Below are 12,170 nucleotides of genomic sequence, written 5' to 3'. Positions count from 1 at the left end.
CTAAGTATTTGGGGCAGTTCCGCTTCCAGTGACCACTTCCCTTGCAATAAAAGCACTCAGTTTCAGGCTTGGGTCCATTCTTTGACTTCTTCCCAGCAACTGGTTTACCGGGCGCGGCAACTCCCTTGCCGTCCTTCTTGAAGTTCTTCTTACCCTTGCCCTTCTTGAACTTAGTGGTTTTATTCACCATCAACACTTGATGTTCTTTTCTGATCTCCCCTTCCGCTGATTTCAGCATTGAATATACCTCGGGAATGGTCTTTTCCATCCCCTGCATATTGTAGTTCATCACAAAGCTCTTGTAGCTTGGTGGAAGCGACTGGAGGATTCTGTCAATGACCGCGTCATCTGGGAGATTAACTCCCAGCTGAGACAAGCGGTTGTGCAACCCAGACATTCTGAGTATGTGCTCACTAACAGAACTGTTCTCCTCCATTTTACAGCTGAAGAACTTGTCAGAGACATCATATCTCTCGACCCGGGCATGAGCTTGAAAAACTAATTTCAGCTCCTCGAACATCTCATATGCTCCATGTTTCTCAAAACGCTTTTGGAGACCCGGTTCTAGGCTGTAAAGCATGCCGCACTGAACGAGGGAGTAATCATCAGCATGTGATTGCCAAGCGTTCATAACGTCTTGGTTCTCTGGGATTGGTGCTTCACCTAGCGGTGCTTCTAAGACATAATCTTTCTTGGCTACTGTGAGGATGATCCTCAGGTTCCGGACCCAGTCCGTATAGTTGCTGCCATCATCTTTCAGCTTGGTTTTCTCTAGGAACGCGTTGAAATTGAGGACAACGTTGGCCATTTGATCTACAAGACATAGTGAAAAGATTTTAGACTAAGTTCATGATAATTAAGTTCATATAATCGAATTATTTAATGAACTCCCACTCAGATAGACATCCCTCTCGTCATCTAAGTGAAACATGATCCGAGTTTAACTAGGCCGTGTCCGGTCATCACGTGAGACGGACTAGTCAAGATCGGTGAACATCTCCATGTTGATCGTATCTTCTATACGACTCATGCTCGACCTTTCGGTCCTCCGTGTTCCGAGGCCATGTCTGTACATGCTAGGCTCGTCAAGTCAACCTAAGTGTATTGCGTGTGTTCCGAGGCCATGTCTGTACATGCTAGGCTCGTCAACACCCATTGTATTCGAACGTTAGAATCTATCACACCCGATCATCACGTGGTGCTTCGAAACAACGAACCTTCGCAACGGTGCACAGTTAGGGCGAACACTTTCTTGAAATTATTATAAGGGATCATCTTACTTACTACCATCGTTCTAAGCAAATAAGATGCAAAAACATGATAAACATCACATGCAATCAAATAGTGACATGATATGGCCAATATCATTATGCTGCTTTGATCTCCATCTTCGGGGCACCATGATCATCTTCGTCACCGGCATGACACCATGATCTCCATCATTGTGTCTTCATGAAGTCGTCACGCCAACGATTACTTCTACTTCTATGGCTAACGCGTTTAGCAACAAAGTAAAGTAATTTACATGGCGTTATTCAATGACACGCAAGTCATGCAAAATAATAAAGACAACTCCTATGGCTCCTGCCGGTTGTCATACTCATCGACATGCAAGTCGTGATTCCTATTACAAGAATATGATCAGTCTCATACATCACATATATCATTCATCACATCTTCTGGCCATATCACATCACATAGCACTTGCTGCAAAAACAAGTTAGACGTCCTCTAATTGTTGTTGCAAGTTTTTACGTGGTTTGTAGGTTTCTAGCAAGAATGTTTTCTTACCTACGTATGACCACAACGTGATTTGCCAATTTCTATTTACCCTTCATAAGGACCCTTTTCATCGAATCCGTTCCGACTAAAGTAGGAGAGACAGACACCCGCTAGCCACCTTATGCAACTAGTGCATGTCAGTCGGTGGAACCTGTCTCACGTAAGCGTACGTGTAAGGTCGGTCCGGGCCGCTTCATCCTACAATGCCGCCGAAACAAGAAACGACTAGTAGCGGCAAGAAGAATTGGCAAACTCAACGCCCACAACTTCTTTGTGTTCTACTCATGCATAGTAACTACGCATAGGCCTGGCTCATGATGCCACTGTTGGGAATCGTAGCATAATTTAAAAAATTTCTACGCTCACCAAGATGCATCTATGGAGTCTACTAGCAACGAGGGGAGAGGAGTGCATCTACATACCCTTGTAGATCGCGAGCGGAAGCGTTCCAATGAACGTGGATGACGGAGTCGTACTCGCCGTGATCCAAATCACCGATGACCGAGTGCCGAACGGACGGCACCTCTGCGTTCAACACACGTACGGTGCTGCGACGTCTCCTCCTTCTTGATCCAGCAAGGGGGAAGGAGAGGTTGATGGATATCCAGCAGCACGACGGCGTGGTGGTGGATGTAGCGGGTCTCGGCAGGGCTTTGCCAAGCTTCTGCGAGAGAGAGAGAGGTGTTGCAGGGGAGGAGGGAGGCGCCCAAGGCTGTAGGTTGCTGCCCTCCCTCCCCCCTTTATATAGGCCCCCTGGGGGGGCGCCGGCCCAGGGAGATGGGATCTCCAAGGGGGGGCGGCGGCCAAAAGGGGGGAAGGGGTGCCTTGCCCCCCAAGGCAAGGGGGAAGCTCCCCCCTAGGGTTCCCAACCCTAGGCGCATGGGGGAGGCCCAAGGGGGGCGCCCCAGCCCACTAAGGGCTGGTTCCCTTCCACTTTCAGCCCACGGGGCCCTCCGGGATAGGTGGCCCCACCCGGTGGACCCCCGGGACCCTTCCGGTGGTCCCGGTACAATACCGGTAACCCCCGAAACTTTCCCGGTGGCCGAAACTGGACTTCCTATATATAATTCTTCACCTCCGGACCATTCCGGAACCTCTCGTGACGTCCGGGATCTCATCCGGGACTCCGAACAACTTTCGGGTTTCCGCATACATATATCTCTACAACCCTAGCGTCACCGAACCTTAAGTGTGTAGACCCTACGGGTTCGGGAGACATGCAGACATGACCGAGACGCCTCTCCGGTCAATAACCAACAGCGGGATCTGGATACCCATGTTGTCTCCCACATGTTCCACGATGATCTCATCGGATGAACCACGGTGTCGAGGATTCAATCAATCCGTATGCAATTCCCTTTGTTAATCGGTATGTTACTTGCCCGAGATTCGATCGTCGGTATCCCAATACATTGTTCAATCTCGTTACCGGCAAGTCTCTTTACTCGTACCGCAATGCATGATCCCGTGACTAACGCCTTAGTCACATTGAGCTCATTATGATGATGCATTACCGAGTGGGCCCAGAGATACCTCTCCGTCACACGGAGTGACAAATCCCAGTCTCGATCCGTGCCAACCCAACAGACACTTTCGGAGATACCCGTAGTGCACCTTTATAGTCACCCAGTTACGTTGTGACGTTTGGCGCACCCAAGGCACTCCTACGGTATCCGGGAGTTGCACGATCTCATGGTCTAAGGAAAAGATACTTGACATTGGAAAAGCTCTAGCAAATGAAACTACACGATCTTTTATGCTATGCTTAGGATTGGGTCTTGTCCATCACATCATTCTCCTAATGATGTGATCCCGTTATCAATGACATCCAATGTCCATAGTCAGGAAACCATGACTATCTGTTGATCAACGAGCTAGTCAACTAGAGGCTTACTAGGGACACGTTGTGGTCTATGTATTCACACATGTATTACGATTTCCGGACAATACAATTATAGCATGAATAATAGACAATTACCATGAACAAAGAAATATAATAATAACCATTTATTATTGCCTCTAGGGCATATTTCCAACATCGGCCTGATCAACCAAGGGTGAATGTCAGAAAATAGCAAGTACAAGCAGGAACAAGACGAAGCTCGAAGAACTTACTGATCCACCGCGACATAGTCCACCTTCCGGTTGGAGAGCCTAAAACCCGAAAGCTTCGGAGCCTGAGAAGTGGGCACACGGGCTCCGGGAGCAGAAGACGGCGCAGCAGAATGGCTGGAGGCAACTCTGGGCGGCGTCAAGGCGGGGGCAGCATCTCGAGAGACCAGCGACGATCTACCCCTTGTCGGGATGAGGGGCAGCTCCCCCTCCTCCTGGCGGGCGTCGATCTTGGCGTCATCTGGTAGGGCACGGAGGATGTCGGCCTTGCTCAAGGGGGAGGTTTCTCCCATCTCCTCAGGGGTCTCCTCCGAGTCCACCTCCTCTTCCTCCTTCCCGCGGGACTCATCAGAAGATAGCTCCACTGGCTTCGGCGTGGCAGAGCCCCCGGTGGGCACCGGCGGCACCAGCCCGCGCGCGTCAAAGGTCGGCCTGGAGGCCACGATCGGCTCCCAGTCCTTGCGGTGGAACATGAAGGAAATATGCCCTAGAGGCAATAATAAAGTATTATATATTTCCTTATATCATGATAAATGTTTATTATTCATGCTAGAATTGTATTAACCGGAAACATAATACATGTGTGAATACATAGACAAACAGAGTGTCACTAGTATGCCTCTACTTGACTAGCTCGTTAATCAAAGATGGTTATGTTTCCTAGCCATAGACATGAGTTGTCATTTGATTAACGAGATCACCTCATTAGGAGAATGACGTGATTAACTTGACCCATTTCGTTAGCTTAGCACCCGATCGTTTAGTATGTTGCTATTGCTTTCTTCATGACTTATACATGTTCCTCTGACTATGAGATTATGCAACTCCCGTTTACCGGAGGAACACTTTGTGTGCTACCAAACGTCACAACGTAAATGGGTGATTATAAAGGTGCTCTACAGGTGTCTCCAAAGGTACTTGTTGGGTTGGCGTATTTCGAGATTAGGATTTGTCACTCCGATTGTCGGAGAGGTATCTCTGGGCCCACTCGGTAATGCACATCACTATAAGCCTTGCAAGCATTGTGACTAATAAGTTAGTTGCGGGATGATGTGTTACGGAACGAGTAAAGAGACTTGCCGGTAACGAGATTGAACTAGGTATCGAGATACCGACGATCGAATCTCGGGCAAGTAACATACTGATGACAAAGGGAACAACGTATGTTGTTATGCGGTCTAACCGATAAAGATCTTCGTAGAATATGTGGGAGCCAATATGGGCATCCAGGTCCCGCTATTGGTTATTGACCGGAGGCATGTCTCGGTCATGTCTACATAGTTCTCGAACCCGTAGGGTCCGCACGCTTAAAGTTACGATGACAGTTTTATTATGAGTTTATGTATATTGATGTACCTAAGGAGTTCGAAGTCCCGGATGAGATCGGGGACATGACGAGGAGTCTCGAAATGGTCGAGATGTAAAGATCGATATATTGGACGACTATATTCAGACTTCGGAAAGGTTCCGAGTGATTCGGGTATTTTTCGGAGTACCGGAGAGTTACGGGAATACGTATTGGGCCTTATTGGGCCACACGGGAAAGAAGAAAAAGGGCCTCAAGGGTGGCCGCACCCCTCCCCTTGGTCTGGTCCGAATTGGACTAGGGAAGGGGGGCGCCCCCTTCCTTCCTTCTCTTTTTCCCTTCCTCTTTTCCTATTCCATATGGGAGGTGGAATCCTACTAGGACTAGGGAGTCCTAGTAGGACTCCACACTTGGTGCACCTCCTCCTAGGGCCGGCCTCCTCCTCCCTTGCTCCTTTATATACGGGGGCAGGGGGGCACCCCAGAGACACAACAATTGATCCTTGAGATCTTTTAGCCGTGTGCGGTGCCCCCTCCACCAAATTACACCTCGATAATATCATTGCGGAGCTTAGGGGAAGCCCTGCGTCGGTAGAACATCATCACCGTCACCACGCCGTCGTGCTGACGAAACTCTCCCTCAACACTCGGCTGGATCGGAGTTCGAGGGACGTCATCGAGCTGAACGTGTGTAGAAGTCGGAGGTGCCGTGCGTTCGGTACTTGATCGGTCGGATCGTGAAGACGTACGACTACATCAACCGCGTTGTGATAACGCTTCCGTTGTCGGTCTACGAGGGTACGTGGACAACACTCTCCCCTCTCGTTGCTATGCATCACCATGATCTTGCGTGTGCGTAGGAATTTTTTTGAAATTACTACGTTCCCCAACAGTGGCATCCGAGTCTGGTTTTATGCGTTGATGCTATGCACGAGTAGAACACAAGTGAGTTGTGGGCGATATAAGTCATACTGCTTACCAGCATGTCATACTTTGGTTCAGCGGTATTGTTGAGATGAAGCGGCCCGGACCGACATTACGCGTACGCTTACGCGAGACTGGTTTCACCGTTCGGAGCACTCGTTGCTTAAAGGTGACTGGCGGGTGTCTGTCTCTCTCACTTTAGTTGAACCGAGTGTGGCTACGCCCGGTCCTTGCGAAGGTTAAAACAGCACCAACTTGACAAACTATCGTTGTGGTTTTGATGCGTAGGTAAGAACGGTTCTTGCTAAGCCCGTAGCAGCCACGTAAAACTTGCAACAACAAAGTAGAGGACGTCTAACTTGTTTTTGCAGGGCATGTTGTGATGTGATATGGTCAAGACATGATGTGATATAATGTGTTGTATGAGATGATCATGTTTTGTAACCGAGTTATCGGCAACTGGCAGGAGCCATATGGTTGTCGCTTTATTGTATGAGATGCAATCGCCATGTAATAGTTTTACTTTATCACTAAGCGGTAGCGATAGTCGTAAAAGCAATAAGTTGGCGAGACGACAACGATGCTACGATGGAGATCAAGGTGTCGCGCCGGTGACGATGGTGATCATGACGGTGCTTCGGAGATGGAGATCACAAGCACGGTGCTTCGGAGATGGAGATCACAAGCACAAGATGATGATGGCCATATCATATCACTTATATTGATTGCATGTGATGTTAATCCTTTATGCATCTTATCTTGCTTTGATTGACGGTAGCATTATAAGATGATCTCTCACTAAAATTTCAAGATAAAAGTGTTCTCCCTGAGTATGCACCGTTGCAAAAGTTCTTCGTGCTGAGACACCACGTGTTAATCGGGTGTGATAGGCTCTACGTTCAAATACAACGGGTGCAAAACAGTTGCACACGCGGAATACTCAGGTTAAACTTGACGAGCCTAGCATATACAGATATGGCCTCGGAACACAGAGACCGAAAGGTCGAGCGTGAATCATATAGTAGATATGATCAACATAGTGATGTTCACCATTGAAACTACTCCATCTCACGTGTTAATCGGACATGGTTTAGTTGCTTTGGATCACATAATCACTTAGATGATTAGAGAGATGTCTATCTAAGTGGGAGTTCTTAAGTAATATGATTAATTGAACTTAAATTTATCATGAACTTAGTCCTGATAGTATTTTGCAAATTATGTTGTAGATCAATAGCTCGCGTTGTTGCTTCCCTGTGTTTATTTTGTGTTCCTAGAGAAAAATTATGTTGAAAGATGTTAGTAGCAAAGATGCAGATTGGATCCGTGATCTGAGGATTATCCTCATTGCTGCACAGAAAAAATTATGTCCTTGATGCACCGCTAGGTGACAGATCTATTGCAGGAGCAGATGCAGACGTTATGAACGTTTGGCTAGCTCAATATGATGACTACTTGATAGTTTAGTGCACCATGCTTAACGGCTTTGAATCGGGACTTCAAAGACGCTTTGAACGTCATGGACCATATGAGATGTTCCAGGAGTTGAAGTTAATATTTCAAGCAAATACCCGAGTTGAGAGATATGAAATCTCCAACAAGTTCTATAGCAAAAAGATGGAGGAGAATCGCTCAACTAGTGAGCATGTGCTCAGATTGTCTGGGTACTACAATCGCTTGAATCAAGTGGGAGTTAATCTTCCAGATAAAATAGTGATTGACAGAATTCTCTAGTCACCATCACCAAGTTAGTAGAACTTCGTGATGAACTATGGTATGCAAGGGATGACGAAAGTAATTCCCGAGCTCTTCGTGATGCTGAAATCGACGAAGGTAGAAATCAAGAAAAACATCAAGTGTTGATGGTTGACGAGACCACTAGTTTCAAGAAAAGGGCAAAGGGAAGAAGGGGAACTTCAAGAAGAACGGCAAGCAAGTTGCTGCTCAAGTGAAGAAGCCTAAGTCTGGTCCTATCCTAAGCCTGAGACTAAGTGCTTCTACTGCAAAGGGACTGGTCACCTGAAGCGGAACTACCCCAACTATTTGGTGGATAAGAAGGATGGCAAAGTGAACAAAGGTATATTTGATATACAGATTATTGATGTGTACTTTACTAGTGTTTATAGCAACCCCTCGGTAATTGATACTGGTTCAGTTGCTAAGAGTAGTAACTCGAAACGGGAGTTGCAGAATAAACAGAGACTAGTAAAAGTGAACAAAGGTATATTTGATATACAGATTATTGATGTGTACTTTACTAGTGTTTATAGCAACCCCTCAGTAATTGATACTGGTTCAGTTGCTAAAGAGTAGTAACTCGAAAACGGGAGTTGCAGAATAAACAGAGACTAGTAAAAGGCGTGGTGACGATGTGTGTTGGAAGTAGTTCCAAGATTGATATGATCATCATCGCACACTCCCTGTACTTTCGGGATTAGTGTTGAAACTAAATAAGTGTTATTTGGTGTTTGCGTTGAGCATGAATATGATTTGATCATGTTTATTGCAATACGGTTATTCATTTAAATTAGAGAACAATTGTTGTTCTGTTTACATGAATAAAACCTTCTATGGTCATACACACCAACGAAAATGGTTTGTTGGATCTCGATCGTAGTGATACACATATTCATAATATTGAAGCCAAAAGATGCAAAGTTAATAATGATAGTGCAACTTATTTGTGGCACTGCCGTTTAGGTCATATTGGTGTAAAGCGCATGAAGAAACTCCATACTGATGGGATTTTGGAATCACTTGATGCTTGCGAACCGTGCCTCATGGGCAAGATGACTAAAACGCCGTTCTCCGGAACTATGGAGAGAGCAACAGATTTGTTGGAAATCATACATACAGATGTATGTGGTCCGATGAATATTGAGGCTCGTAGCAGGTATCATTATTTTCTGACCTTCACAGATGATTTGAGCAGATATGGGTATATCTACTTAATGAAACAAGAGTCTGAAACATTTGAAAAGTTCATATAATTTTAGAGTGAAGCAGAAAATCATCGTAACAAGAAAATAAAGTTTCTACGATCTGATCGTGGAGAAGAGTATTTAAGTTACGAGTTTGGCCTTCAGTTAAAACAATGTGGAATAGTTTCACAAATTCATGCCACCTGGAACACCACAGCATAATGGTGTGTCCGAACGTCATAACCGTACTTTATTGGATATAGTGCAATCTATGATGTCTCTTACCAATTTACCACTAATCGTTTTGGGGGTTATGCATTAGAGACAGCTGCATTGACGTTAAATAGGGCACCATCAAAATCCGTTGAGACGACGCCTTATGAACTGTGGTTTGGCAAGAAACCAAAGTTGTCGTTTCTTAAAATTTTGGGGTTGCGATGCTTATGTGAAAAAGGTTCATCCTGATAAGCTCAAACCCAAATAAAAGAAATGTGTCTTCATAGGATACCCAAAGGAGACAGTTGGGTACACCTTCTATCACAGATCCAAAGGCAAGACATTCGTTGCTAAGTATGGATCCTTTCTAGAGAAGGAGTTTCTCTCGAAAGATGTGAGTGGGAGGAAAGTAGAACTTGATGAGGTAACTGTACCTGCTCCCTTATTGGATCACAGAAATCTGTTCCTGTGACTTCTACACCAATTAGTGAGGAAGTTAATGATGATGATCATGTAACTTCAGATCAAGTTACTACCAAACCTCGTAGGTAAACCAGAGTAAGATCCGCACCAGAGTGGTACGGTAATCCTGTTCTGGAGGTTATGTTACTAGACCATGACGAACCTACGAACTATGAAGAAGCGATGGTGAGCCCAGATTCCGTAAAATGGCTTGAGGCCATGAAATCTGAGATGAGATCCATATATGAGAACAAAGTATGGACTTTGGTTGACTTGCCCGATGATCGGCAAGCAATTGAGAATAAATGGATTGTCAAGAGGAAGACGGACGCTGATAGTAGTATCACTATCTACAAAGCTAGAATTGTCGCAAAAAGGTTTTCGACAAGTTCAAGGTGTTGACTACGATGAGAGTTTCTCACTCGTATCTATGATTAAATCTGTCTGAATCATGTTAGCAATTGCCGCATTTTATGAAATATGGCAAATGGATAAACAAAACTGCATTCCTTAATGGATTTATTAAAGAAGAGTTGTATATGATGCAACCAGAAGGTTTTGTCAATCCTAAAGGTGCTAACAAAATATGCAAGCTCCAGCGATCCATCTATGGACTGGTGCAAGCATCTCGGAGTAAGAATATACGCTTTGATAAGTTGATCAAAGGATATAGTTTTATACAGACTTGCGGTGAAGCCTGTATTTACAAGAAAGTGAGTGGGAGCACTACAGCATTTCTGATAAGTATATGTGAATGACATATTGTTGATCGGAAACAATGTAGAATTATTCTGCAAAGCATAAATGAGTGTTTGAAAGGAGTTTTCAAAGAAAGACCTCGGTGAAGCTGCTTACATATTGAGCATCAAGATCTATAGAGATAGATGAAGACGCTTGATAAGTTTTTCAATGAGTACATACCTTAACAAGATTTTGAAGTAGTTCAAAATAGAACAGTCAAAGAAAGAGTTCTTGCCTGTGTTACAAGGTGTGAAATTGAGTAAGACTCAAAGCCCGACCACGGCAGAAGATAGAAAGAGAATGAAAGTCATTCCCTATGCCTTGGCCATAGGTTCTATAAAGTATGCCATGCTGTGTACCAGATCTATTGTATACCCTACACTGATTTTGGCAAGGGAGTACAATAGTGATCTAGGAGTAGATCACTGGACAGCGGTCAAAATTACCCTTAATGGAATAAGGAAATGTTTCTCGATTATGGAAGTGACAAAAGGTTCGTCGTAAAGGGTTACGTCGATTCAAGTTTTGACACTAAATCTAGATGACTCTAAGTCTCGGTCTGGATGTATATTGAAAGTTGGAGCAATTAGCTAGAGTAGCTCCGTGCAGAGCATTGTAGACATAGAAATTTGCAAAATCCTTACGGATCTGAATGTGACAGACCCGTTGACTAAAATTATCTCACAATCAAAACATGATCACACCTTATTACTCTTTGGGTGTTAATCACATAGCGATGTGAACTAGATTATTGACTCTAGTAAACCCTTTGAGTGTTGGTCACATAGAGATGTGAACTATGGGTGTTAATCACATGGTGATGTGAATTATTGATGTTAAATCACATGGCGATGTGAACTAGATTATTGACTCTAGTGCAAGTGGGAGAATGAAGGAAATATGCCCTAGAGGCAATAATAAAGTATTATATATTTTATATCATGATAAATGTTTATTATTCATGCTAGAATTGTATTAACCGGAAACATAATACATGTGTGAATACATAGACAAACAGAGTGTCACTAGTATGCCTCTACTTGACTAGCTCGTTAATCAAAGATGGTTATATTTCCTAGCCATAGACATGAGTTGTCATTTGATTAACGAGATCACCTCATTAGGAGAATGACGTGATTGACTTGACCCATTCCGTTAGCTTAGCACCCGATCGTTTAGTATGTTGCTATTGCTTTCTTCATGACTTATACATGTTCCTCTGACTATGAGATTATGCAACTCCCGTTTACCGGAGGAACACTTTGTGTGCTACCAAACGTCACAACGTAAATGGGTGATTATAAAGGTGCTCTACAGGTGTCTCCAAAGGTACTTGTTGGGTTGGCGTATTTCGAGATTAGGATTTGTCACTCCGATTGTCGGAGAGGTATCTCTGGGCCCACTCGGTAATGCACATCACTATAAGCCTTGCAAGCATTGTGACTAATAAGTTAGTTGCGGGATGATGTGTTACGGAACGAGTAAAGAGACTTGCCGGTAATGAGATTGAACTAGGTATCGAGATACCGACGATCGAATCTCGGGCAAGTAACATACTGATGACAAAGGGAACAACGTATGTTGTTATGCGGTCTGACCGATAAAGATCTTCGTAGAATATGTGGGAGCCAATATGGGCATCCAGGTCCCGCTATTGGTTATTGACCGGAGGCGTGTCTCGGTCATGTCTACATAGTTCTCGAACCC

Source organism: Aegilops tauschii, chromosome 7, assembly GCF_002575655.3.
Source record: "Aegilops tauschii subsp. strangulata cultivar AL8/78 chromosome 7, Aet v6.0, whole genome shotgun sequence".
In the NCBI taxonomy this organism is placed as follows: domain Eukaryota; kingdom Viridiplantae; phylum Streptophyta; class Magnoliopsida; order Poales; family Poaceae; genus Aegilops; species Aegilops tauschii.
The sequence above is the reverse complement of the archived record's forward strand: the minus strand, read 5'-3'. Positions refer to the sequence as shown.